The sequence below is a fragment of the Pipra filicauda genome, unplaced genomic scaffold (genome assembly GCF_003945595.2).
Source record: "Pipra filicauda isolate LSUMZ 115617 unplaced genomic scaffold, ASM394559v2 scaffold140_size2443280_pilon, whole genome shotgun sequence".
In the NCBI taxonomy this organism is placed as follows: Eukaryota; Metazoa; Chordata; class Aves; order Passeriformes; family Pipridae; genus Pipra; species Pipra filicauda.
Window position 1 is genome coordinate 728693 of NW_024103885.1, and position 25403 is coordinate 754095.

At 34.6% G+C, this 25403-nt stretch overlaps 1 protein-coding gene and 1 long non-coding RNA gene across 2 annotated transcripts in view; one reads left to right on the plus strand and one right to left on the minus strand.

The window, feature by feature from the left end:
* Window positions 1-25403, plus strand: part of SGCZ (sarcoglycan zeta) — a 435251-nt gene that overhangs the window by 198134 nt on the left and 211714 nt on the right. The window lies entirely within an intron of this gene.
* LOC120322671 lies at window positions 1879-24224 on the minus strand. Its single transcript, XR_005562501.1, has 3 exons — window positions 24187-24224; window positions 19197-19329; window positions 1879-2819 (listed from the first exon to the last, which is right to left on the minus strand). It is a non-coding gene; the product is annotated as an uncharacterized LOC120322671 (long non-coding RNA).

Here is a 25403-nt window from a genome sequence, read left to right on the forward strand (position 1 = left end):
AAAGAGTGTGCTCTTCACTCTAATTTTGAAGATTACACACCATAAGTGAAAAGAGTAGGTAGCAGTCTTTTGGGATCTCTACAATTCCCTTTCCTTCTCCACTTTATTCTGCTGATAAAGGTGAAAGTGTTTCCTGCTGCTAAAGCTGTCAATTTTGTCCCCATGTATGTATATGTGTGTGATTTTTAGATTCCTGAAGAGAGGTTAGGAATGCCCTTTTTCAAGGTCAGTTGTGGTCTGAGCTCAGGACTATTTCTTGGAAGGTTTGGACCTTGCTTTAACATAGGAAGGAATCACATCCGTCTTTAGCCATAGATCTCCTAAAATTAAGTGCTTGAGCCTTGTTTTGATTTTGTATGTCACAGGATAAAGTTCTTAACTCTCAAGGAGTGTTTTAAAAAACAGATCCAGGACAGAGCAAGAGCTCTTCCAGCAGGCTAGCAAGGTACAATGTTTAAGATGGGTGGGGTATCACTTTAATATTTTCTATCAGTTGGGAATATGCTTCTTAGCAGGAGCAAAACATCATTTTTCTTTAAAAAACAAATAAATAAAAGCATTTCATTGTTAAGCATATGCCTATAATACAAGTGTTTTGAGACCTAACAAGCATGAGACGTAGACATCCTATGTGCTTATTAAAAGATTCTGTCATTTAATGAAGGGGTTTGTGTCCATTACACTGTGCTCTTGCACATATTGGAAGCATGATAGGGCTGACTGACCTGTGGTACCTTGTAATACTCTGAATGTGTCTTCCAATAGCACATTTTCCCAACATAGTAATACGTCCATGCCAAGGACAAGTTAAATTTATTGACCCACTATGGCTGTTCTGTAGGACTACACCAGGCAAAGAGAGGGCAGATGGCCTGAAGAAATTTCAGGTGTCATTGCAGAAATTCTGGGAATAAAAGAAAGACAAGTAAATTATCAACTGCTCTCTCAGGTGTAATAAATGCCCTCTATATGAATCAAAGTCCTAAGAGCAGCTGCTCCTTGGGTGGTTTGGGATCTGTTCTGTTTTGTCTGTTTCGTTTGGTTTGGGTTTTTTTTTGTAACATGTTAGCTATTCCACTAGGCCTTCTCTCATATCTTCCCACTTATAATGCTTTTCTGTCTGCAGTCTATTTTCATTGATACGAGATCTAAAAGTAAAGCAACTGACACATGCTTTTCCAACTTGTGTATCATAGGCTGGTTGTAGATGTGCTTTAGGGGTGACAGACATAGTTTCTTCACTTTTTCTGCTTCTACTTTTATTCCTCTTTGTGTTGTTTTCAGTTGCAGAGAGACAGAGCATCATTTTCATGAAGTAATAGCACCTCCAGGCCTCAAATTTATCTTGTCTGTCTTGCCATGTTTCTGGAAGTCCCCAGCATCATCGGTGTCAATTTTTAACATCACAGGCATTTTTTTCAGTTTTATGTTGAAGAATATGTCAGTAGGTGAAAGCCAAGTTCTTCATTGATGCTATTCCATAATGTAAACTGCTAAATACAATTCAAAGCATTGTCAAAGCTCTGTCAAGTTACATTTTTTGTTTGACACAATTCTGTAATGTGAGTTCAGCTGTGGCTAAATGACCAGTTTAAATCCGTACTAGCATGAATGCCTGTATGAAAGAAAAACTGAGTCTAGCTAATTTGTAATAAGACTTCTTAGGGGTATATGTGATTACTATGGAGCAGCCAACCTTTGAAGGCCCTCCTTTCCCACATGGTCAGCATTTTTGCGTAGCTGCAATTTCATCCTTTATGGAAAATGTGATCTTAGTATACAACTGGTCTGTCAAACAAGTATTTATGAAAGATTATGAATCAAGCATTATTTAGTTTTAGACAAAATGAGTATGAATTGTAGTGTAACTGAGACCACTTTTAGAAGCAGCTTCTTTTATCTATTAAACTGAAGTTACACAGACCAGAAAAATAGTTTGCAGCATCTAGTCCCATGCCCCAACTACATTCAGGTAGTCCTCACCATTCTACCTCCGCAGCACGCAGATTGGGTTCCAAGAAAGCTGCAGATGGGGAATTCTAATAGTAAATACATAAAAATGTGGCATTTTCAGCTAGATTACCTCTTCAGGATCCACGGGATTTTGGGCCTGATAGGATACAAGAAAAGGGTGATTTTAAGTTCCATGATAGTCAAGGTACAAGAAAAGGATGATTTTACATTCCAGTCATCTCGGGATTGTTTATGCCATTTAGTTCAAATATTTTCAAATAGAATAAGGAAGCAGCACAGATTTCAGTCTGGGATTTAGACAAAGAAAAGGTAGCTATGATGACGGTGTTTGTTTTGGGGTTTTTTTCAGTTTGTTTTTTTTTAATGTTTTTAATTTGACCAGTAAACAAATTTCTAGTAACATTTAACTATGTTGCCATTCTAACTTCTGCTGCAATTTGCTGGCAGTGTAGGTGGAAGGACAGGGGCTTGTTTAACCCACACTCTTATCCATGAGGACAAATTCTGTTAGTAGAATGGTATAGAATCATTGGGGTGGCAGGTAAGGTAAGAAAGTTTCTTATTTCCTTTAGGGGAGTGTATGAAGTCCAAATAGCATGTTTGTCACAAAATGAAGGGAATTGTCTTGCTACCTTGATCTGTGTAAAGTGCTGTTCTCCAAGACAGGGGCTTGTCATACCAAATGTTCATATATAACCATTCATAACATTCATCAGATATCATAGTAGTTATAGGAGACCTTGGAATATTTTATGTATAGGTCTTTAGTTTAGGTTGGTTGATTTGTTTGAAGTTTTTTGTTGCACTTTGGAGAGACTTCTATCCATGGAATAGATTTCCCATGCCTGCAAAAAGAAAGCAGAATTTGCTAAGAAATCTGTAAGCACTTCTGTCTGCATTGGATTCCATGGTAAATTGTAATTTCTTTTAGTATTTGTAATGAAACTATGGACTGTTAATGTGCTTGGAAGTGACCTCTGAAGGTCAAATTTTATCCTCTATTCTGATGAGTGACAAATGAAGTGGAGTTGCTGGAGTGTTGCCTGCTTCAGATGAAATTTGGCCCAGAGCATGATGGAAGATAATTTTGAATGCCATATAACCTTGGTTTTCATCAAAGCCTACTGCAATGTATTTCACTCTAGATCAATTCAGAATAGCAAGTAAGAATGCCAGATGAAAATAGGTACAAAATATCTGTCAAGTAGAGCGACTAATGGAAAATACAGAATCTGTTTGTTCTTCAAAAGGCACAGGTTTGTGGATTATGGATATGGTATCTGAATAAAAGCATATAAGTGCTTATTTGGGAGCTCACTTCCCTGGGGTTCTTTCTTAAGTCATGGTGTATGCTTGAACAGAGAAACTATTTGAGCCTGTGTTTGTCTTGCATCTGCTACAGCCAAGCCTTGTACTCTGACTAGACTTTCCAAGTTCTGTGACAGTAGAATAGGTAGTAGTGTTCAGGTAATACTTGGAATTCCTTAAATAAATTTTAATTTCCTGAAACCAAAGCTGTACCTAAATATTTTGATAAACCACATGTATTTTCCCTAATGTTAAGTTGAAAGGCAAAGAAACAGCAGGTAAAACTTAAATTGAATAGGGATCCATAAAGAAAGCCAAAGAACACTTAGTCTTGGGAATATGTAATTGTTCGTAGATAGATGAGGACTCACACAGAATTTGGCAAATGATCAGGAGGCAAGAAAAACTAACGCAAGAGCAGGTGTCATTGCTGCTGATTCAGTCATGGGGTATCAAGCTCCAGATATATGCCAGTATGCATCAATTACTGTGTGAGGTCAAAATGAATATGTTTTCAGCACTCTTTACCTTTCCTGTCAGGTGTTGTTTCTAATTTTTACAGATTTACTTTTGTTATTTTAAACATGGTAAAGGGAGTATTTCTTATTCACTGTGATTTAAAATATTTAAAGGATATTACTGTATTCCTACATTTTAAGTATGCGTTTGGGTTCAAAAGATGTTGCTATCCTGTAGTAAAAATTCTGTGTGCATTGGCATAGAAATTTTTTATAGGTCCTCTTTAATACACACTACAGGGGAAAATACATGCAATGAACCAAAAGAAATTTGGATATTTTTTTTGCTTAATATAAACAGAAGTGAATTGCCTATTAAACCATATCCCTCTGTTGTTTTAAAATGCCATGTTAGAAGTTGCACAGTAAATTTCACCTTATGGAATACAGGTAATTGCTTCCTCACTTTAGGTGACAAGAAGCTTGTCTCTAGTACTTAGCAGATGAGCACTAAATTTATGTGTAATAATCTAGATCTGAGGATACAGAGAAAGAAATGTTTTTAAATGCAAATCCTGATTAACATAATGAGTACAATCAAATAAAAGCAGTAAAGAAAAATAAATCACACTTTCAGAGAGGCACATTGGTAATACGTGCATTTTACCCTGCAAATCCAAAACAGGCTTTTGTTTCCATCCTTGTTATTTAAGGTGTCAATAACATACACTGATTTCTTGGGTTGCAGGCAGTGCTGTGCAGCTTTTTATCAAGCCATATTCATTTTGCCTTAATTTGGTATTCCCAGTCCCTTCAACCAGCTGAGAATCTTTTTATTATTTATAAAGCAGTCTTTTTGTGTATTTTTGGAGTACCCAGCTTTGCTAATTAATTATCTTTCAAATAAAATACCCATTTAAAAAGTTTATTAGATTAAGCAGAGACATTTAGAAAAAGGTGTAAGTTGTAGATAAAAAAAGAGTCAGATGTGAGTAGCGTTTAACCTGATTTTTTTTTTTGAAAGTCACTAATCAAAATGAAGGGCTCTGAAGTGTAGCATAACTTCAATAATGACAGCTCAAATGTGTATCAAACTTTCAAGGCAATATTTTTTAGGCTTGCCTCTGATACTGCTTCAGGAATAGGAAAACTTAATTAGCAGACTATAGTCCTACAAAATTCCAGTGTTGGACTGTCTTTGGGGAATACAGGCTTATTTTTCATCAAAATGTATATAAACACATTTTCAGGTTGATTGTGCCCCTTCCTCCCATCAGAGTATGTTGCAGCTGCATTACTAGTTAGATTAATATTTTCCATATTAATTATAGATTAGTAGTTCCTATTACATTTGGCACTAAAAAGACATGAAATGCAATGTTGGATCTTTTCAGTACAGATTTGTTTTATTTTTTTTGCTGTGGAGCCACCCTGCCTTCCTTGCTGTCTATATTGAGAAGCTGATCTACATCTGCATGCTTATCAGGGGGCATTCATTATTTGAGAACATAAATAAGGCAGAAAAGAAGCTAAAATCTAGTCAATGTTATTAAGATGTGCAAAGTAGTTTCTGTTCAGTAATGGGGAGTAAATAGGGTGCCTGGTTGAGTCCTGGTTGCGTCTCTGCAGTAATCTAAGAATATATATTGAGAACTCTTGAAACATAACTTGACTATAACATAGATCAAGTGACAATTAATCCTGCTTTCACTTGTGGGTAGGATTGTCAGTATGGTTAGTACTCTTTACCCACACTAAAGTGAGTAAAATGAATCTTCATCTATAACTTCACTGATACCACAAAGAGGGCTGATGTCTGAAGAGTTGGTGTATAAAATTCAGTATATCTGATGTTTTGTGAAAGTATCTTTTGCCCAACTGATACACTGGTAGATGAAAACTCTTATCTGAGAGCATTATTTTTTTATCTGGCATGACCGTCAATAGATGTAATAATACTTTCTATTGAATAAAAGGCACGTTTCATTTAGTTAGAAAGTAAGTTGGAGGTTTTTTTTTCTTTTAGTGTTGATATACTACAAAAAGAAGATGCTAGTTTCTCTGCAGAATAACACATCTTGAAGACACATAGCCCAACTCTGTGAGGAAAAACAGAAATGAGAAATATCAATGAGATGACCTTATTTTAAGGTATATATTTAGACATGAAATTAAAGAGAAAAGCTGACTGTATTACAGCACACTGCTACAACGTAGCATAAGGCTTTTTTTAGTCAGCTTGTCCAAAAAGAATCCTAATTATGGTATCCCAAAATGCAAGTTTACCCACAAACCAGAACTAGAATATTTGTGAGTTTGATTTGATCTGAGCTAATTGGTGGCACAGAGAGAATGGTAGCAGCTGTTTTAGGTTCATCTATAGCCTGGCCTAGTTGCAGTGTGATGATATTTGAGATTATGACCTATTACCATGGTACAAATGAAGAAATGGATATCTACAACAGATTGTTTCATCTTTAACTTATCAGAAGACAAAATCTCTTCTGCTAGGATTTTGAATCTTTGTAATGGAGTTGGATTAAAGAAAAAGGAAACATAAATAAAAGGAAAACCTTTTACATGCTCTTTTTCATTTTCATTTTCATTTTTCCCTCTTCTTTCAAAACTGTATCTTTGCTTTTTCAGTCTACTTTTAAGTGCATTCTAGTGAAAATTGTGGTTGTTTAGTCATCTATGTGTTTACTTTTCTTTCAGTCTGAAATTGTAAATTGACAATAAAATTATTTTAAGCCAATTTTAAACAGGATTTATGCAGCAATTGGTATTTACAGATGGAAAAGAAAATTGAGCTGTAATCTTGGAGGAGACAGTGAAACGTGAACAGAATTATGTTTGCGTGGATTGCAAGGGGAGAGCTGACTGTGGTCGTTGCAGCAAAGGTATAGTATGTTCACTCGGGACTGCTGAAGAGATAGAGAACCACATCTAAGGTACTTCCCTTGCCTCCAAATAAGATAGAAGAACAAATACATTTTCATGATTTGTGCTATTATGAATTACCTACAGATTAGAATATTTACCAGTAGACAGTGAAGTATCATATTTTATGAAATGATAGCATGGAAATCTTGTGAGCGTGGTTCCTTGGAGAAGGACTTCCCAGAGGAGATTCTGGCTCACTGAAATGGAAATAGTGGGTCATTTGGGACTGATTTCTGGAAATCTAATGTCTTTATTAATTAGTAGTGACGCTATTGAAGAAATAGAAATAGAAATTTGGGAATACCTCAGTTAATTTCTGTATAGACATTTTCTTTCTCAATCTGGTATAGCTTCTGATCTTCTGTTGAACAGGCCTCATTTCACTTTTTGAAAATTTTTTTAAATTTTATTTTTTGGCTTTGATTATTTTCTAAATTATTTTCTAACATTGTTTTGTCCCCACCTTTAACTAGCCTTGATCCAGCATGCTGTTGCATGACAGGTAATGATAGAAATGTTACTCATTTGTTAAATTACTAAGCCTTTTTTATTTTTAAATTCACATTTACATTTTCATGGTTTTACAGTAGCAGGTAATTTATATTTCCAGTATTCTTACTCTAATCTTCCATTGCAAGTTTTCTATGAAAATTTATGTTACTAATTAAAACCCCAAAAAAGTAAGAAAATGCATGTCTCTCAAGGCTAATGAATATGTTTATGTTCCCACTCTGAATTTCATACATTAGAGTGGTCATTTTATTAAAATCATGCTTATAATTTCAGAGCGGCACTTGGTATATAAATTGCCTTGAACTGGTTCAAATTATGCACTGCATTTTAGAAGTTTCCTAATCCTCCAATACCTTAATTAAGATTCATGTTAAAACATAGTGATTTACACTTCTACAGAAATAGAAACTAACAAAGTTTTTAAGAATACTGTCATTAGGATGAATGCCAAGATGGGATATGCTGAAATGAGAAGGCAGGCAGGTTGCATGAATCCACTTTGCTGCTCTTCAGGTGGACACAATGAAGGAGTAGCTAAAACAGCCATAACACAACAGATTTTCCTAGAAAGCAACTGCAATACTTCAAAACGTGTATCAGCAAGTATTTTGTACTAGTTCTAGGGAGGGCAGAATTTGAGGGAGAGATGACTAGATTAGGGCAAGACAAAAGGCTGGGGCAGTGTTGAACCTGTACTTTCCTTTGATTTTCAATATATAAATGAAACTCTCAGAGCCTCAAAAAGAAAAAAAAAGTCAAAAAGAAAACCAAAAAACGTTTGCAGTTTCCGTGAGGATGAAATTGGGACAGGGACAGCATTTATCTCAAGGAACAAGTGATTATAAAAGTGGAAGCTTTATCTTTAAATAGAAGCATTTTAACTGAATTGATTTCAAGTTACTCTAAATTTAGAGGCATTGAAATTCTTAGTATGACCAAACTTCACTTGCTCATGTTAATGTGTGTTAGTAAAGGTGCAACTACGGTTTCTTAAACCTGTTTGGAAAAAGTCTCCTTGGCTAAAGTAACAGGCTGCTGCAGCTTTTGGTGGGATATAAATGTCCTTTTCAGGTGAAGTTTGGGAGAGTTTTGTGTCCCAGCAATAGATGCTATGTAAGTCAAGGTTCTTTTTTTAAAGTCTAAGAGTCTTATATAAGTAGTGTGGAGAGCAACAAGGAACTACAGTAATAAAGCTATTCAGAATGTCACCATGTATCTCTGCCCTGCAGACTAAACACTTCTAAATTCTGCTCCATTAATGTTCTTTCACCCATCTCTTCTCCCCACAAATTTTTAACAAAAATTCCACCTTGTCTTCTGTTGCTTTAACAGCCTCATTAACAGTCATGATTTCACCCATGAGTTATGTTGTCCTTTCTACCATGTAGCAACAGACTGCTACCTTTCTTTTCACAGTAAATAATTAATTTTTAATCAATCCACAAATTTCCCTACCCACTACCCTTTTTCTGCTTTTACTGCACATTTAATTGTGCAGTAAATACATTCAAGGTGAAATACTGTTCAATTTCATCTAGTCATCAATCTGTATACTTTTCCGTACTATTCAGTTTGTCTTCCACCTTCACATTCCAGTAAAACCACTTGGATGCTTCAAATTCAGTTTGTGAGGGTTTTGTTTTGCTTGACTATTTTTTTAAATTATTTTTCTGACATACAGAATCCTCTTTTGGTTCATTCCAATACTAGTTCTTGGTTTAAAAGTTATTTATTTTTCCAAAACACGTGAAATAATGATAAGTAATTGAATACTTATGTATCCCAGTAAATTGTGTCTTTTTTGGTTGTTGTCAGCTTGCAAGTTCTTCAGAATATACAGATTTTGTTTGTCACTGCTATAAGTGTACTTTCAGACAGTTTTAGTCAAGATAATAATGGACATCAATTTTCGACCACTAAGATTGGACTAGAAATAGTTTGTTCTTGTAAAGAGCAGTAATAGATGGTTGGGAACATGTGTAAGACACCAAGGTCCATGGAAGTGAAAGATGTTTTCTGCTTTGAAAATCTAGTAATTGCCTTAATGGGTAGATAGATATATATAGAGAAAGCTACTGGATACATTTCCATCCAGTACAAGTGCTTTTTCAATTCTAGTCACAAGTTTGTGAGTGGTAAAATATGGTGCTTCTTCACCCTATTGCAATTCCTACTGGTTTTGTGGAACAAGGAATTAAACACTTGTCATACTATTAAACCCCTTTAGGTGACTGAAAATAGCAGAATTTTATAAAGTATATTCCTGCTTACAAAAAGGAAAAGGTGCAAAGTGGCTAAGACGTAGAAAATAGGAATAAAAATGCCTTCCTTTTAAACAATGCACTGAGTGAAATAAAGTCTTGGAATTTGTAAATATGAAATATGAAAGGGAGAAACTGAAATTAGACTAATAAATTTGCGATAGAATTCAAGTCTCACAAGCAATGTATTTTGCTTCATTTAAATGATGGAGGTGTGTGTTGGGGAGACATACCTTGAGCATCAGTCAGTGTGTTATTCAGGTCTGTACAAACTGGAAGCATTATTTAATATATACTTTACGGTTTTAGTCATTCATTGTGAAAATGGAATAAACTGAATTTCATAGTTAGGACCAATACTATTCACACAGATGACAAATACCAAACAGATAACAAGAGGGCCTGCTAATCTTGGGTTCAGGGTGTACAGGAAGGTTTTGATGGCTGTTTTGTCCCCCTCTCCATGTTGGCATAATAGTAATATGGTGACATAAGTCCACATTCTCTCACAGAATAAGACTTTATAAGAAAATTAAATCATCTTTTCACTTATTTGATTTAATAGTCATATTTACTGTTTCTCACCTCCAATAAAAATTTTCACTGAATGCAGTTTTCTTTTTTGAATCTTTTTGTAGGCAGACTGCAAGTCAATTGGTGAAAACAAATGCTGTAAATTTTGTCTCTATTCCTAAAGCTACATCAAAGAGTACCTTATAGAAATCTATGAAAATACTATAAAAATCCAAAATAATCTTTAATCACTTTGTCAGTTTGATATTTACAGACTACCATATACATTATTTGTCTGTATTTAGATGCATCCGTCACTGAAAATCAGCATAAAAGGATTCCATGGTTTGTATAATTTTAAGCTTTCATACATTTATCCAATTCTCTTATTCCAGTTTGTGTTGGAAACAGTCCTGGGTTCACTATAATAGTAGTATCTTTCATCTGGATGATTCTATAAATAATGCTGCAAATCTTAGCTAGCAGATTCTAAGTAGATTTTCTAGCTTTTTTTAAAGGGGGTAAATATTTTTCTGAATGGCAAAACTGAAAGACTGAAGTGAAGGTATGTTTAAGATTATTCAACTAACCTCTTGAGTTTTGTCTGGACTGCAAGTACATCTGGAAAACATGCAAGTAGTTTTGCATATTTGCATACATTTTAATTAGATAAAAGTATTCAGGACCTTTTAAAATAATTTGCAATTGGATGATATTTATTATTGCAAAATTTGATGGAATACTTCTTAATAATATTAAAAGTAATAAATTTAGCACTATGATCTAAAAAATACTTAAGCAATGAACTTGCATTAATATTTGGCTCAACAGCAGAAAAAGTGAGGTTTCAGAATGCAGTAATTTGAAGAAAGATGATGGCTTTCAGGTGTTCCAAATGCTATTTTGTTGAAATAGTTTAGTGATATAATGAAAAAGGAATATTTTTCAAACTATTAGTCCTGTCAGAATAAAGACTCAGCTCTCCAACTCTGCAAGTCTTTGCATGAGCAGTGCTGAAGCTATGAACAGGAATATATCCAGTAAAAACATTTTCCAAAAGGAAAATTGAAAAAAAGAAAAAAGGTGCAAATATATTTTATGTCCTCAAGCTCATTTATTTAACCTTACCTTATTACCTTTTTGCTCATTAGTACTAGTCTGGCAGCTTCTGATAGCCTTTTCATTTAAACAGTCACTGATTTTAAAGCTCCAATAAAACTAATGTTATGTGATGAAATCTACTCTTACTGTTACTGAATTTAAAATGTTCACCTAACCACTGGCAAGGATTTTTTAGAGTTTTTTTAAATCTGATATCTCTGAAATATGGCTTTTTTTTTTTTTTTTAAGTTAGTAACCTGGACTCTCAAAAAAAAAAAAAGTTGTTAAACTTTTTTTATTTTTTCAGGAATCGGAATTCAGAAATCTTTTTATGCAAAACATTTATTTTATTTAGCTATCACTTTGTAACTATTGTTATAAAAAGGCTTTTGAAAATTGTGAGCTAATTTCCTGACTAGTAGTCTGTCAGAACGAGTTTATTTATATCATAAAACTTATTTGTAAAAATTAGGAATATATTTGGAGTTTCTTTTCTTTTTTTTTTCTTTCTCTCTTACGCAATACTTTTTTTCCATGTTTGTTGTGATACTCTCAAAATTCTGAAAATTTTGCGTTTGGATTTCTATACATAGAAAATTATTTTTTATAAATTTAATGTTAATGTTAAAAGAAAAAATTCAAAATATATGGAAAAGTTAAATGGAAGGGAGAAATAATACCAAGGATTAGATGTTCCAGCTTGGAGTTTTTTTGTTGTTTAGTTTTTGTTTATTGTTTGGTTTTTGTTTTTAGCAAATAGAAAAAAACTTAGATATGTGGAAATAAAAAGAAAACTAATTCAGTTAATATACTGTGTCATACCCCTTTTGTTGCTATGTGACCCCCACTGAACCAATTTCCACAGTATCTTCTTGAATCTTACTTTTTTTTTTAAAGTTTCAAATTGTTAATATCAATTTATTTTTAGGAAAATTCTCATTTCTTGTGATTTTGTTAGTTATTTTCTAAATTTGAGAATGGCAGTATGGTCAACAGTTTGAAATTATTAGGATCAAGAACTTTTTTTTTCCCACTTCTAAACCATTCACAGTAACAAATTACTCTTGTGTTTATTTGTGACAGCTGCTGTGTGAATAGCTGGTTTTTGATATGAGTAATAACAGCTGAAAACTGTACCCACGAAAATTAGTCTCAGAACTTATCTCTTTTTATGCCAATATATTGTAAATGAGAAACAATTATAAAATTTCAGCCTCAAATAGTAACACTTCTGAAGGCCCAGGTATCATTATCAATAGTTAGTACTGAAATACCCAACTTACTAGAATAGTAAGGGAGGGGAGTACACTTAGAAATAGTTTTTCTTTGTAACTTATGGAACACATAATAAGTGAACAGAGAAAAATTATCTGTCTCATCCTGTCTTAGAATTTTGTGAATTTTTTATTTACTCTAAAAAGTTTAAGTTCTTTATGATTGCCAATGAATTAAAAGACTGACTTTGACTTAGCCCATGTCTCTAATTTTGGGCAAAATTGAATGTAAAATAACATTTATAATCTTTTCACACACTGTCTTTTCTAAGCAATTATTGAACCTTCTTTAACTACAGAATTTTAAAAAGTATACTCTCAATTAAAATGAAACTTATTCTGTATTTTTGGATAACACTTTCTTTAACTGTCTTTAACTGTCTTTAACTGCAGTTGATTTCTTTACCTGTTGTCGCACAGGTCGAGGTTACCTTTTTTGTTGCTTGTTTTAGATTTATGTAGGGCTTTTGGAAAATGTGTGAATTGTAATTGAATAAGAAAGGACTACTTTTAACTATCAATGAAACAAAATACCTGTTAAGTTTTCCAAATTATATAAATGGTACTCTGGGTACATTTTTTTGATTAATTTGTAAGTGAAGTATTTCTGTGCTCTTATTAAATTCTATATAATTTGCCTAGGTTTCTTATTTTCTGGATTTCAGAATGGTAGAGCTTGACAGAGATTGCCACTTCAATTTCAAAAGTAGGAGAGCAATTAATTTTCACATTGGAATTTAGATTTCTAGAGAGTAAGCACTCTCACAATAGAACTGTTAAGAATTTTGAAGTATACTTCAGGAAAGAGCCTATGTTACCCGAACAAAACAAAAAACTAATTAATATAGCTTGTAATGTTACTGAGATGGTGCTTGATTTCAGCCAAGTAGTGTGCAATGAAAAATTAAACTGTCCTTTTTTAGCTTTAACATAAGTTGCTACCAATCAGGTCTGTCTGCAGAAAGCTTTGAAAATAGCCTTTATGACCCTTAGGCAGGAATTATGTTTTTTGGTTGTTGGGCTTTTCTCATTTTTGTTTCTCTAGAATGCATACTGTCAAGTGTCCTTTGATGTCTTTCTATATGCATACATAAGAAACAAAAATTCAACAAGTAGGCAAAATAGTTGTGCTTTGTTGTTTGTGATGATGGAAAGGATTTGAGACAAGGCAATGATTCATCTATGATCTGCAATTCTGCCTCGGCGAGGGAGAATGTATATAGAAATTTTTTATTCTCTGTCTTCTGGACTCCTGCATAAACATTCACAAGTAATTTTTGCTGTAATATTGTGACAAAAACCCATAAAAGTATTTCCTGAAGAAATGTCATCTTTGGCTACACAAACTTACTTTGGAGTTGCATTTATTTATTATGTATGTATAGCATTTTTGCCTCTGTGTGAATTCTGAATAGAGGTTATCAACTGTACACAGTGGTTGTACAAAACCAGCTGGAGGGACTGAAGGACTAGCATTTTGCGAGAGGCTCGTACTAATGCTTTTGATGTATGGACCTTTACCAGCCAGCTCAGAGACATGGAGAGAGGCTTAAGAAAGTTGCTATGTATGAATTGTAGACTTGATTTTTGCTATAGGATTTTTTTTTTGTTGCAGTTATGATCCCTGTTTTTGATGTGGTATGACTGGGAGGCAGAATATACTCCTGCCAGTGCCCATGGCAGGATCTAGTGTGTGAAAATGGTATCTCTGATTGTAACTTGCATTTTTCAGTGTAGTTTACTTCTCTAGATTGAGATATGTCAACAAGAGAAGACAAACTATATTTTAGTTTCTGGTTTAGTATGTCAGTACTGGATCTCTGTACACGGTAAATGAGTGGATGTGTCTTTGGGCAATATAAACTCTATTCACTTGCCCAGTTCAGACATGTTACTATTACACATATAGAAATGTTTTACATTTCTAATGGCCATATTCATTGCATTACTGGAGTTCTAGCATGTACTGAGAATGATGCCAGCTGAAAGCTGATAGAAGCTGAGTTCCTATGTAAACCATGGGGGTGAAGGAAGAAGTGTATGTAAATAGACATCCTTAGAAACATAATCTGTGCACTAAACTTCTTAGAATCTCTTGGATATCCAATGTGCTGTTGGATGTTTCTGTGATTGTTTTTCTGCCAGTACAATATACTGGTCTGGGTCTTTCACCTAATAACACCTAGTCTGGTCTGTGACTTATGGTTTCTTTTTATGAAGATGGTTCCTTTTTTTCAGGACGATTTAGAAAACATGTCCTGTCTGATGATGGCTTCCTCAATGCATTCAGAAAAAAACAAACATACAAACAAACCCTGCAAAAAAAACCACTGAAAAAATAATGAGAAATGCTGAGGTTTGTGTGCAGTCAGGATATGAGTTCTGATTCATTTTGTCACTCCAAGGCATATCAGAACTGCATAGTAGGGTTGAAAAATATGCTGCTTTGGAAAGCTTTGGATGAGAATTATTTGCTATGTATTGCTATTGACAATAGCACAGTTTAATAAAAGAAATATTTGATTCCTTATTGATAGAGTAAATGACATATTTTTCCATATTGAAGTGGATTTTCAGGGAATTTTGTGGGGGTGTGTGGGTTTTTTCCTTTGGTTGGTTGGGTTTTTTCTTTTTTTTTTGAACTACCTGGTTTATCAGAGGATTCAAAAGCTTTTTTATTAGAAGTGTTGCCATGTACTTATTGCAGAGGTTAATTTGAAGCTTTTTGCTGTACTGGACCCTGAATATGTACTCGAATCTTCTGGTAGGAGGTTCTTAAATGCTCAAGGGCTAGTGCTATTAAGTGCGAGATTTTAGCCAGCCTTTAATGAAACCTGAGAGCAGCTGGAACTAAGCATTTAAAAAAATCTTAACACTCTATGTTAGAGGTTCTTGTAGAAGTCTGGGAGAAGCTATAATTCTGAGCAGTTTCTTAAACAGCTGTTCGTGTTTAAAACAAAGATGTGAGGCAGCAGAAAGTGTTGCCAGCTTCCATCTTTCCTCATAACTTTGTTTCCTGGCTGGAAGCTCTACAAGGTGTTACTGGGGCTGCAGTGGAAGAGCTTCGAATCAATAAGGATTTGATGAAGAAACGTAACACAATTTTGAAAACAATCTGTACCACCATGAAAGTATTGAATTTCAAATTAATGGTTTTGAGGCTCAAGTTACTGAGTTAAAGTTAAATCTGGGAGGTTGAACATAACTGTGATATGTGAAATTAGTTAGAGCATGAGTTATACAGAATTTCTTGGAAGAGCCAAGAGGAAAAACTAAGGATTTGTGGAAAACGTGCAGGATTCTGAGAATAGATTCAGTAGGATTCACAGATTCACATAGAAAAAGCAAACAAATAAACAAACAGAAAAAGCAGGTCATTTCTTTTATATTTTTTATATTTGAATGAGGACAATACAGGAAATGTTGACGTATTTGAACTGATAATTATTATTTTTTTGTTATTCTAATATACCTTGTGAATGTCTTCCACCAGATTTTTCTGCTGAATTACTAGCCATACTGTGAATCTCATATCATTCTTATACAAAACACAGGAGTTACCAGTAAATAATTTCTGACATGATTGCTACCATACAATCAACTTTATTTTTGATAGCATGTGTGCTTAAGTTTGAAGAATATTCCTGGTTTATACCCCATATACCAATTTTAAAATTACTTAGGTTGCTGATACTTATTACTGATTAGCTCTGCTTCTATGATTTACCATCAGAAACCTCATTTTCATGATTTACTATTTACTTCTACTTGTGAACTTTCACTCTGATATAACTCAAGTGAAGAAAAAATTAATCCAGGATTTGACTTAAAATTTTCTGTGTGGGATTTAATGTTCAGCTCATTGCAAGTGTGACTTGAGGTAATATCTGGAGCTGAATTCTGTAATCAGAAAACCTAACATTTGGGGTGCTAGATAAGGACAAAGTGAAGTAAGGGCATTTGTGGTCAAAAAAATGGCAGAGTCTTCATTAGGGTGTTGTAGTTTTAGTTTTTTATGATATAAGTTTCAGAGGTAACCTATCTTATTAATTTTTTAAATTTTAAAGCTTTTTTGTTAGTGAGGAAGAATATGCAAACAATAATATTTGTGGGTATGATTAATGAAGGTTGTTGAACGTTGTGTGTGGAAGCAAATCTCTTATAATCATATTCTTACTTATGCTTCATACTTGCCTCAGTAACTAAGGACTGATATTAAATAATCAATTTTAATATGATTTTGTGAATTTTAAGCTTTCCTTTCAGTTCTGTCAGTTGTGACACCTATTTCCGACCTTGTATTTATATACAGTTTTTTTCAAAGTTTTAATCTTAGAGGAGGCTTCAGATGAAGCAGTTTTGTGTAATTTGGTGTTTTGTTAGTCTAGTCCAAAATATAGTGTCTGACCCTTTTATTTCCTAACATGCAATATAGTTTATAACATGTTTTTTCTTTGTTCCATATCTGTTCTTTATGAGAACTTTGATTTAAGAAAGGAATAGCCTAATCACAGGCTGAATAAAACAGATAAAATTCTGTTTCTGAATACCACGTCAGACGTTTACGGTACTTTGAATATAGACTTTCATTGTCAAAAGAAAGAAAGAGAATAATTCTTACACAGAATTGGGATACTTCATATCCTTTCTGCATTACCCATAGAAATTCGTAAGTGATAAGTTAGGGAAATTATAAATATTATTTGATAATTTGTTTCTGTGGTTCTAAGTTTATTTCTGGGGTTGCTAGAATAGCCTGTCTGTAAATGTCTGACAGGAGTTTTGTTTATCAGAGTGTGAATTCAGCCTACTGTTTGTTCATTCTTTAGCAAGTGAACATGAAAAGCAGAAGGGAAATTTGTGCTCGGTATAGGTGCTGTAAGTATGATTAGTACTAGTTGTGAAATCAGTGGATCAACTATTGGAATATACTGGCTTTTCTTTTAATGACAATGTCATATGTGACACGTCTGCCCTCCAGTTAGGTGCTGTAATGCAAATAGTTTTCCCACTGACCTTGGAAATCAAAGCCAAGGTTTACCTGCTGTGTCCCCTTTAGTGAGAGGGAGAGGAAGGCGCCTCGAGCTGGACCCAAGGCATGGGTAATGGATAATCTGGGGCTGTTCACTGCTAGCATGATGTAGGATAGTAACACGAGCTGCATTTCTAAGTTTTTGTGGGACTGCAGCATTTCCTTTGGACCTGCTGCTGAATATGTAGCTGTGGGAGAGCCAAAATGTATGTAAGTTTAATTAAGTTTATAAATGATGAATTAAATCTCATCAGAATAAAATATCAGCTGCTTGTTGTAACAAATTATGTATTTATGTTATATTACACTTTAATGATTTCATGATTACTCTGACAGCTGCTTTCCCACAATTTTGTCTCATTAATGTCAGTGTAATCTGCTCATCTCTTGTGCTAATTTGCTCTTTTATTTATGCAAACTTTAGGCTTTTTTGACCCTGTCCTTTCAGAATTGTCAGTCTTTCCTGTCTGAATTATCAGAATTATTCAGAATCTATATTAATGTTCTGAAGTTTCTCACACAGTTTCCTTAATAGTATCAATGCCCATTAAAACTTTTAAATTTCACTCTACAGGAAAGTGTCAAACACCTTTGCAATAACTTCTGAGATTAATATCCTTTTACCATTTTAATAGATATGTCATGCTGCTATTTCTTAAATACTTTGTCTCTTCTGTATCATAATTAATGATTTTATGCTTTCAATCTCATTTCAGACAAGACGCTTATGATTTTTTTCAGTTATGTTCATGAAGACTTTAGCTTACGTAATAGAGGTTTTTAAATTAAATTTATGCTTATTTCTTTGTATATTAACACGTATGTATATGTATATATATAAATATTAATTTCCTGGACTAGAAAAACTTTCTGTTCACTTTGCTTAGGCAAGAAATATAAGATCTGATTGCTTGCACCTAGAAAGCAGATTGCAGTTTATATTTCCCCGATCAATTCCACCTTTCCTCCACCTTTACCTAAGGGAGGAAATTATAAAATAGTTACACGATTTTAAAATTATATTCTGAATTGAGTTCTAGGTCATGACATCATGTACACAAGGAAAGAATCATGAAACGTCTATAGAAAAGATTATGGAAAATGTAGTACATATAACAACTTTCAGTCTGACTCCTATGAATCATATTTCATTTTATGATTCTCATTCTTTTATTTGATCAACAGTATATATGTAGCTTACAATGAAGGGTATCTGGTTTTGATTTAGTTTTCTATTTAGTTTTCTTATGTTCAGGCATTATTCTTTAGCTCTACAAAGATGAGACAAGGAGACTCCATAACAGCAGACTAACAAATTACAGCTCATCCCTGCTTTTTTTCAGTTGCAGTAATATAATTCTGTTGTCATTGCTCAAAATCTAGGAACCAAGTATTTGTCATCTTATCAGGAAAACCTCAGCATTTTGGCTTCTATTCAGGTGTCTAACGAAAATCTTGCAGAAGTTAATAGAAAGACTTTTGGATAAACCTCTGTTTTTAAGTTTCATTTGCTGATGTGCTTTAGGATGCTTTTACTAGTAAAATGCCTTGTCTAGAATTGATTTTTTTTCCTTTTTTCCTTTTTTTTCCTTTTCCCCACCCTTTGAGCTGCAGCAGTTGACACATTTCTGTTGGTGAATTACAGTGCTGCATTTCTGTGGGCTTTCTTCTGGTTTTGGAAAGTAAAACTCCTGACCTGCTAAAAAAATGTCAATTTCCACCAAGTACACATTTACTAGAAGAAGACTTATTGATTTTAATCATGTTGCCATTGTTAAGAAACTGATAAGGTCACATCCCTCAAAACAGGAAAACTTACCATGTAGTCAGGGTGCCAAAAGCCTTCAGTGTTCAATTAATATTGGGTTGACTGATTGGTGATTCAAAATGAGCATGTTTTCAAAATATGTTTGAATGAGTCACAGCTGCAAGACACCTTCAGTCAATGAGAGCTGCAAATAATAAAATTGAAAACTTAAAGCAGGAGTTTAAAAGTTTGTATAGAGTGAAAAAAAATGAAACATAGAAGGAGGAATACTCAGAATGCAATACAGTTGGAGGGAAAGCAAAAGATACTCATGGTAGGAAGATGTCAGTTACAAAAATCTGAGAAAGACCATTTGATAAAGTTTTAGAGGGTTGTGACCATCTATTCTTTAGAGATTCCTAGAAAAGTGTGAAAATAAGTAGATTTAGATAGGTTTAGGAAAAAAAAACCAAACAACAAAAACCAAACAAAATACCCAGACTTGTAAGAGCCCATGGGAACCTATTCTGGTGTTGCTGTCAGTGAGTCTCAAAGCCTGCAATTATGATGGCTGCAAGGAAGTGGGACGGTGATGGGAAAGCAACCTTGCCTTTTCGCTTTACCTTAAGTTACTTTATCCCTCTATAAAAGGTTTGTAAAGGATGGAAATTTAAAGATCTGAGATATTATTCAAATGAAAATCAGGTGGTAAGTTTCTAAATATGAATTCAAAGTCATAACCACATTGCAGTGTTTTTTACTCATTTATTCCTATAATCTATATATTGTTTCTATACATTTGCTCTGTACAATATATTATGCATATAGTATACTTAAATGTAAACATATATTTTAGTACAAATTATGTTTGTATTTTCCTTCAGTACTCGGGAAACTCTTTTTTACGAAACACGTTTGGAGGTATATTAGGGCTACTAATGCCTTTTTTCTGCTGTTTTGGTTTGTTCCAGTATTCTACTTCATTACTACAACAATTTCAGTCATTTGTCACAGAATGATGTGCTGATAGAAGCTTAGTTTCTCTCTATGGTTCATATTTTGTCACTGGACAGTGAGTGACTTCCAGAGGGCAGTACATCCCAACTTGAAACTGATTTATAGAATAGAATCATAGAATCGATCGATTGGGTTGGAAAAGACCTCCGAGATCATCGAGTCCAACCCTTGGTCCAAATCCAGTCCATTTACTAGATCATAGCACTCAGTGCCACGTCCAATCTGCGTTTAAAAATCTCCAGGGATGGTGAATCCACCACCTCTCTGGGCAGCCCATTCCAATGCCTGATTACTCTCTCTGTAAAGAATTTTCTCCTGATATCATGTCAAGGTGCTTATCTTTTGTTACCGTAATAGAGAAAACTTTCAATAAATAGGCTGCCAATCTGAGAACTCATTGAAATGACTGAATTGCACTGCTGAGCTAGATGGGACTACATTTGGTGGTTTTTTGTGTGTGGAGGGGTCTGGAATGCATTCTGTCTCTTTTTGAAGAGAGATTTTTCCTTAGGAGAGATACTGAAAAGGTCCGGGTAATCATGTGGTTGTCTGCTTGTACATTGTACATTGTACATGTTGTTCAGTGTACTTACACTAGTTGATTAGCACAAATCGGGAGCAGAACTACTTTGCATTTGTGTCATGGATAACAGGAAAATATATACCCTTCACCTTCTAAACTCCCCTCAGAACTATTCTTGGTGCTTCTATGTAGATGGGGATGCAGCTAACTGCAGTGCAAAAGAACAGAAAATTCAGTAGTAATAGATTTATTTTACACTAGATGATGATTAGTATTATTTATTTATAAGTTGTAAATTTGCCTTTTTAATTATGTACGCTGGGAAAACTGAATATTACAAGTAGGTAAAGGAAATGAACACTGAATGAAGAGTTGCCAGCTTTTAATTATGCAAATGAGCACCACTGCGGAAGAATTATTTGGTAATTTTTTTGTGCTTAGAATTGCAAATCTATCTCCACAATTGTGTTAAGAACAAATAAAACTGGATTTGTGCAACTTCTTTTCTGTAGATACTTGCAGTTAGTGATATTGAAAAGAATTATCAATAGTTTAGGAGACTATGTAATGTGCAGTTGATCAGGGTAGTAGAACTGAAATATTACTGCCAATATTCTTCTTGTAGGGGATCCTGTTATATTGTGCTATATTACTTGAGAAAGAGCAATGAATTATTTTTCATTTTTTTTATATTATATTTTTATTAAATGTTTTATGATCTTTTTTATAGCTGAATTTTTTTTTATTCTCTTTCTACTGAGGAGCCCAGTTGGATATCTAAGCCATGACTCTTCTCAAGTGGTCTGCTTTTCATTGTCTCTCCAGCTCTGGGAACAGCCTAAGTTATTTTCTTGAGAGGCCTCTTTTTTTTTTTTTTTGTCTCATGTGGATTCTACAGCCTAGAATTCTAGCCACTCTTGCTGGCAGAATACATAGTGCTCTGGCACTGACTCAGTGAATAAAGAGTAGTGAAAGAACAGGCTAATTTACAGTCTCTTCACATCCCCCTAAGAATGTAGCCAAGCTTCAGTAATGCTGGTAGGCAGTAGGAAGTGTATTTTTAAAATTAATTGGGAGAAAAAAAGAAGGAATTAAAAGCCCTGAAAAATAGTTTCGTGACAGAGGGATACTTCATGAATAAAGTGCATTTAGAAGATTGTAAAGTGAACTGCGAATATCCTTTCCTAACCAGAGAAGGAGCTGGGAGTTAGGTGAGAGAGCATTGTCCATCACTCTCCAGCTTGACTGAGCTTTCCTTTTCTGAGTGAGAGAGAACTCTTGACTTTCCAAATATAAAAGACAAATTATGCTGTGCAAAACACTACACAGAGGCACATGTGAAGAACTAGCATATATAGGTAAATAATGGCCATCAGCACAACCTAATATTCATATTCATTCCTGCATGTAGCTCTGGGCAAGAAATTGAGTCTTGTGATTCTAAAAAAGAATTCGCTGTGCTGCTAATTATTGCACCCATGAAGAAATAAACATTCTTCACTGTCCCAAAGGCTGGTCAACTTTCAATTTCAGCTTTGATAGTCATTATCATTAATTCTCACAAATTCCAAGGAATGAAATTCCAGCAAGGGAGTTCTAACCCCCACCAAGAACTGAGGTGGGAAACAGCAAAGTTCAGGGAATCTGCTTACAGAAATCTATGACTATTAGAGTAAGAGATTTTAAATGGTATTCTTTAGAACTTTGCATGATGAAAAAAAATAAATCAGGGGGGAAAAGTGTAGCATTTGTAAAATAAGCTGTGGATACAGTCCACTAGAATTTTTGAAGGATTCTTTGAGTATAAGGATAGGGGAAAATTTCTTGGTAGTTTTTAGTTGACTTGGATTACCACAGATTGTGCAACAATAACTTTTGTCACATGGAGAAACTGAAGTAAATTATTACTCATAGAATGAGAAGGCAGGTTCTGGTGTCGATTAAGACTATTTAGAAAACAATAACGAAAGGGATATAATATATTAATGGTAAAGTTTAGAACTCAACTAGTTTTGGTAATTTGTGCCCTCATTCTCTACAGATGCATTTATATGAAAGTACAGAAAATAAATACAATTTTAGAGTGTTTGCAAATCTTTTCAGGAGTCTGTCTGTTTAGATACTCTTGTGTTCTTTAAATAGTATGGGACTGTTACATAAGTGGTGTGCTGGAATATGATAAAGGTAATGTCAGTGTCAGGTTGAGATGATATTAAATGATATGAGAAATATTTAGTTTGGGGGGGGAAGTGCTCTAACTTCTGGATGCAAATTTAAAAAAAATTTCCCATAAAATATTTCAGTATGAATGTGATATATAAGTTTGTGTGTGTATATATATATTTTTGTGCGTGTATGTATCGTATATCTTTTTCCTCTTCAAATCTGTCTCCGTGTCATCCATTTTATACAATAATTTTAACATTTATCTCTAGAAATCTGTGTAAAATGAAATAGTAATAAGATGACTGTAACATAAAAGTAATGAATGTTATTTATTATATTGATTGTTAGTGAGAGTCCCTTTTTCACTTCTTTCTTCTGGTAATAACTTATGCACTATTTTTGATGGTCTTTTTCCCTATGCACAGGGTTTTATCTCTTTCTTCTCAGAATATTACCAGTCATCTCACTTATCGCAGTAGTTCTTTCCTTAAATGACATTTTAGATATTTCAGAAAATTGGATAGCAGTTACGATATTTGACTTCATCATTTTACTAATAGAAATTATTTCTTTGGGCATGTTATATCAAGTCACAGTTATTTTTCCCTGAAGCCATCTTATACTGTAATACTTGCAGTTTTATATTAGTTAAAATATCCATTACCAAAAATATGACAATTTCACCTCCCCTCCTTATTTTTTTATGTAAAACTGTGTAGTATTAATAAGGAAGTTACTTTAAAGGAAGCAGTAGAAGCATTCTTCAGATTGGCTAAATGTTTGAGAGCTCACATTCATTTTACTGCTGTGATGAATATGAATTTTGAACTTATTATTTCATTTGTGGAGTCAGCCTAAAGAACTTAACATGGACATGGTTCATTATTTATTATAAAACAGCTGTTGCTTTAAATTTATGCAGCAAATCTGAGGCAAACAGCAGGCTGCAGAGAAACAATAATTAGAGGTTTCTACAGGGTCAAGATGACACTACATTCTCAAAATTATTCCTAAATAATTTTCAGCATTTTATTGGCTTATTTCACCCATTATTTTTCAGTGCGCTGATAACTTCAGAGAAACATCACTAATGACTCCTAGATTCCTTTCCTTCATTTTGCTCTTAGATCTGAGTTCATGGTTATGTAGGTGTGGTGGTTTGAAACTCCCAAGAATCCAATTTCTAAGTTCAAGCCGCCTCCCACAATTTGCCCCTGTGAGAGGGTTTAGTGATGGCGTGAACTTGATATCTTCCTCACCTCATGTGGAGAGTTTTCAGACAAAACACAACTATTCAGTATTGGGGGAACGGGAAAATATTTACAAAGGTTTATTTACATACATATATATGCTTACATTAAATTAAATTCCTCTTTTTCTTCAATAAAAGTCTAAGAAGAAAACAGAAAATCCTCAGGCCACAGTTCCTTCATTTCAGTTTTTTGTGGCACTGGTTAGTGTCTTTCATTTTTCTAAGGCAGCAGATTTAAGTATGGCAGTCAGGATTTTTGTTCTTACTTTGCGGAAATTCCAACCCCGAGCCCGAGCCTTCGTGGGATTTTCCTTGGAGACCTTCACTTCTCTTGGGTTAGAGCATTTAAGGCAGCTTTCAGTTCAGTCTTACCAGAGCTCCTCTGCTCTGTCTCAGCTTGCCAGCATGGTAGCAGCAGCAGCAGCAGCAGAGGGCAGGGCCACCTCCTCCGCATTCCATCCTGGTTCAGCTCTCAGGACGACTCTGAGTTTTTCAGCTCCTTTCTCTCTCTCTCTCTCTCTATAGCTGCTGCTGCATTTTGGGTTTGGAAGTCCACCCCTCCTCTTCAGGAGGTCTCTGGGTTTTGGGAAAGTGATACAGTCTTACCCCAAAACAGCCCTGTTGAGTTTTCCTCTGTTTTGTTGCCAGCTCTCCCTCCTGCAGGAACATCTCTGTGTCTCTCGGCTGGCTTCATGTTATCTCACTGCTACTGGCTATCTTTTTGGCTTTTAGCCAGCATTGTCTCTGTTCAGGACTGCTCCGCTGCCACTTTCAATGTCTTCTGCTGCTGCTGACAGTAAGGAAACTCTTCCAGCTCTTGATTAGGGGACCCGGTCCAGCTGTGACACTATACCGGGTCTCCCATAGTCTCAGCTGGGGGCCCTTGGCCCCCAGAGGGACTCAATGGCCCCCTGCTTCCTCTTGGCTCAGATCATGGCTACCTACCTTCTAAACTATCTTCACCACCTTCTCTTCCGTTTCTGTGGGTATGTAATTTCCGTAGGGCGCACGTGGACTTTTGATTGATCCAGTATTATCAGTGGAGCAAACCATTACTACCTCAGAGAAAAGGTTTTGCAAACCACCACAGCAGGCATGGCTTGGATTAATTTCTATAGCTACATTACCTTACAGTTATCAGCTATGAAAATCATCACACCCATTTGATTTGACAAAGTCTTCAGGAGTTGCACCACTACTCAGAAAATCTTAATATTGTCTGCAGATGCAGACTGCACAGTGTACTGCCCTCTGCAAGTCATTGATGAAGGCCTTGAATGAAACCAGTACTACTCTTAACAAAAGGCTTTATCTAATAGCT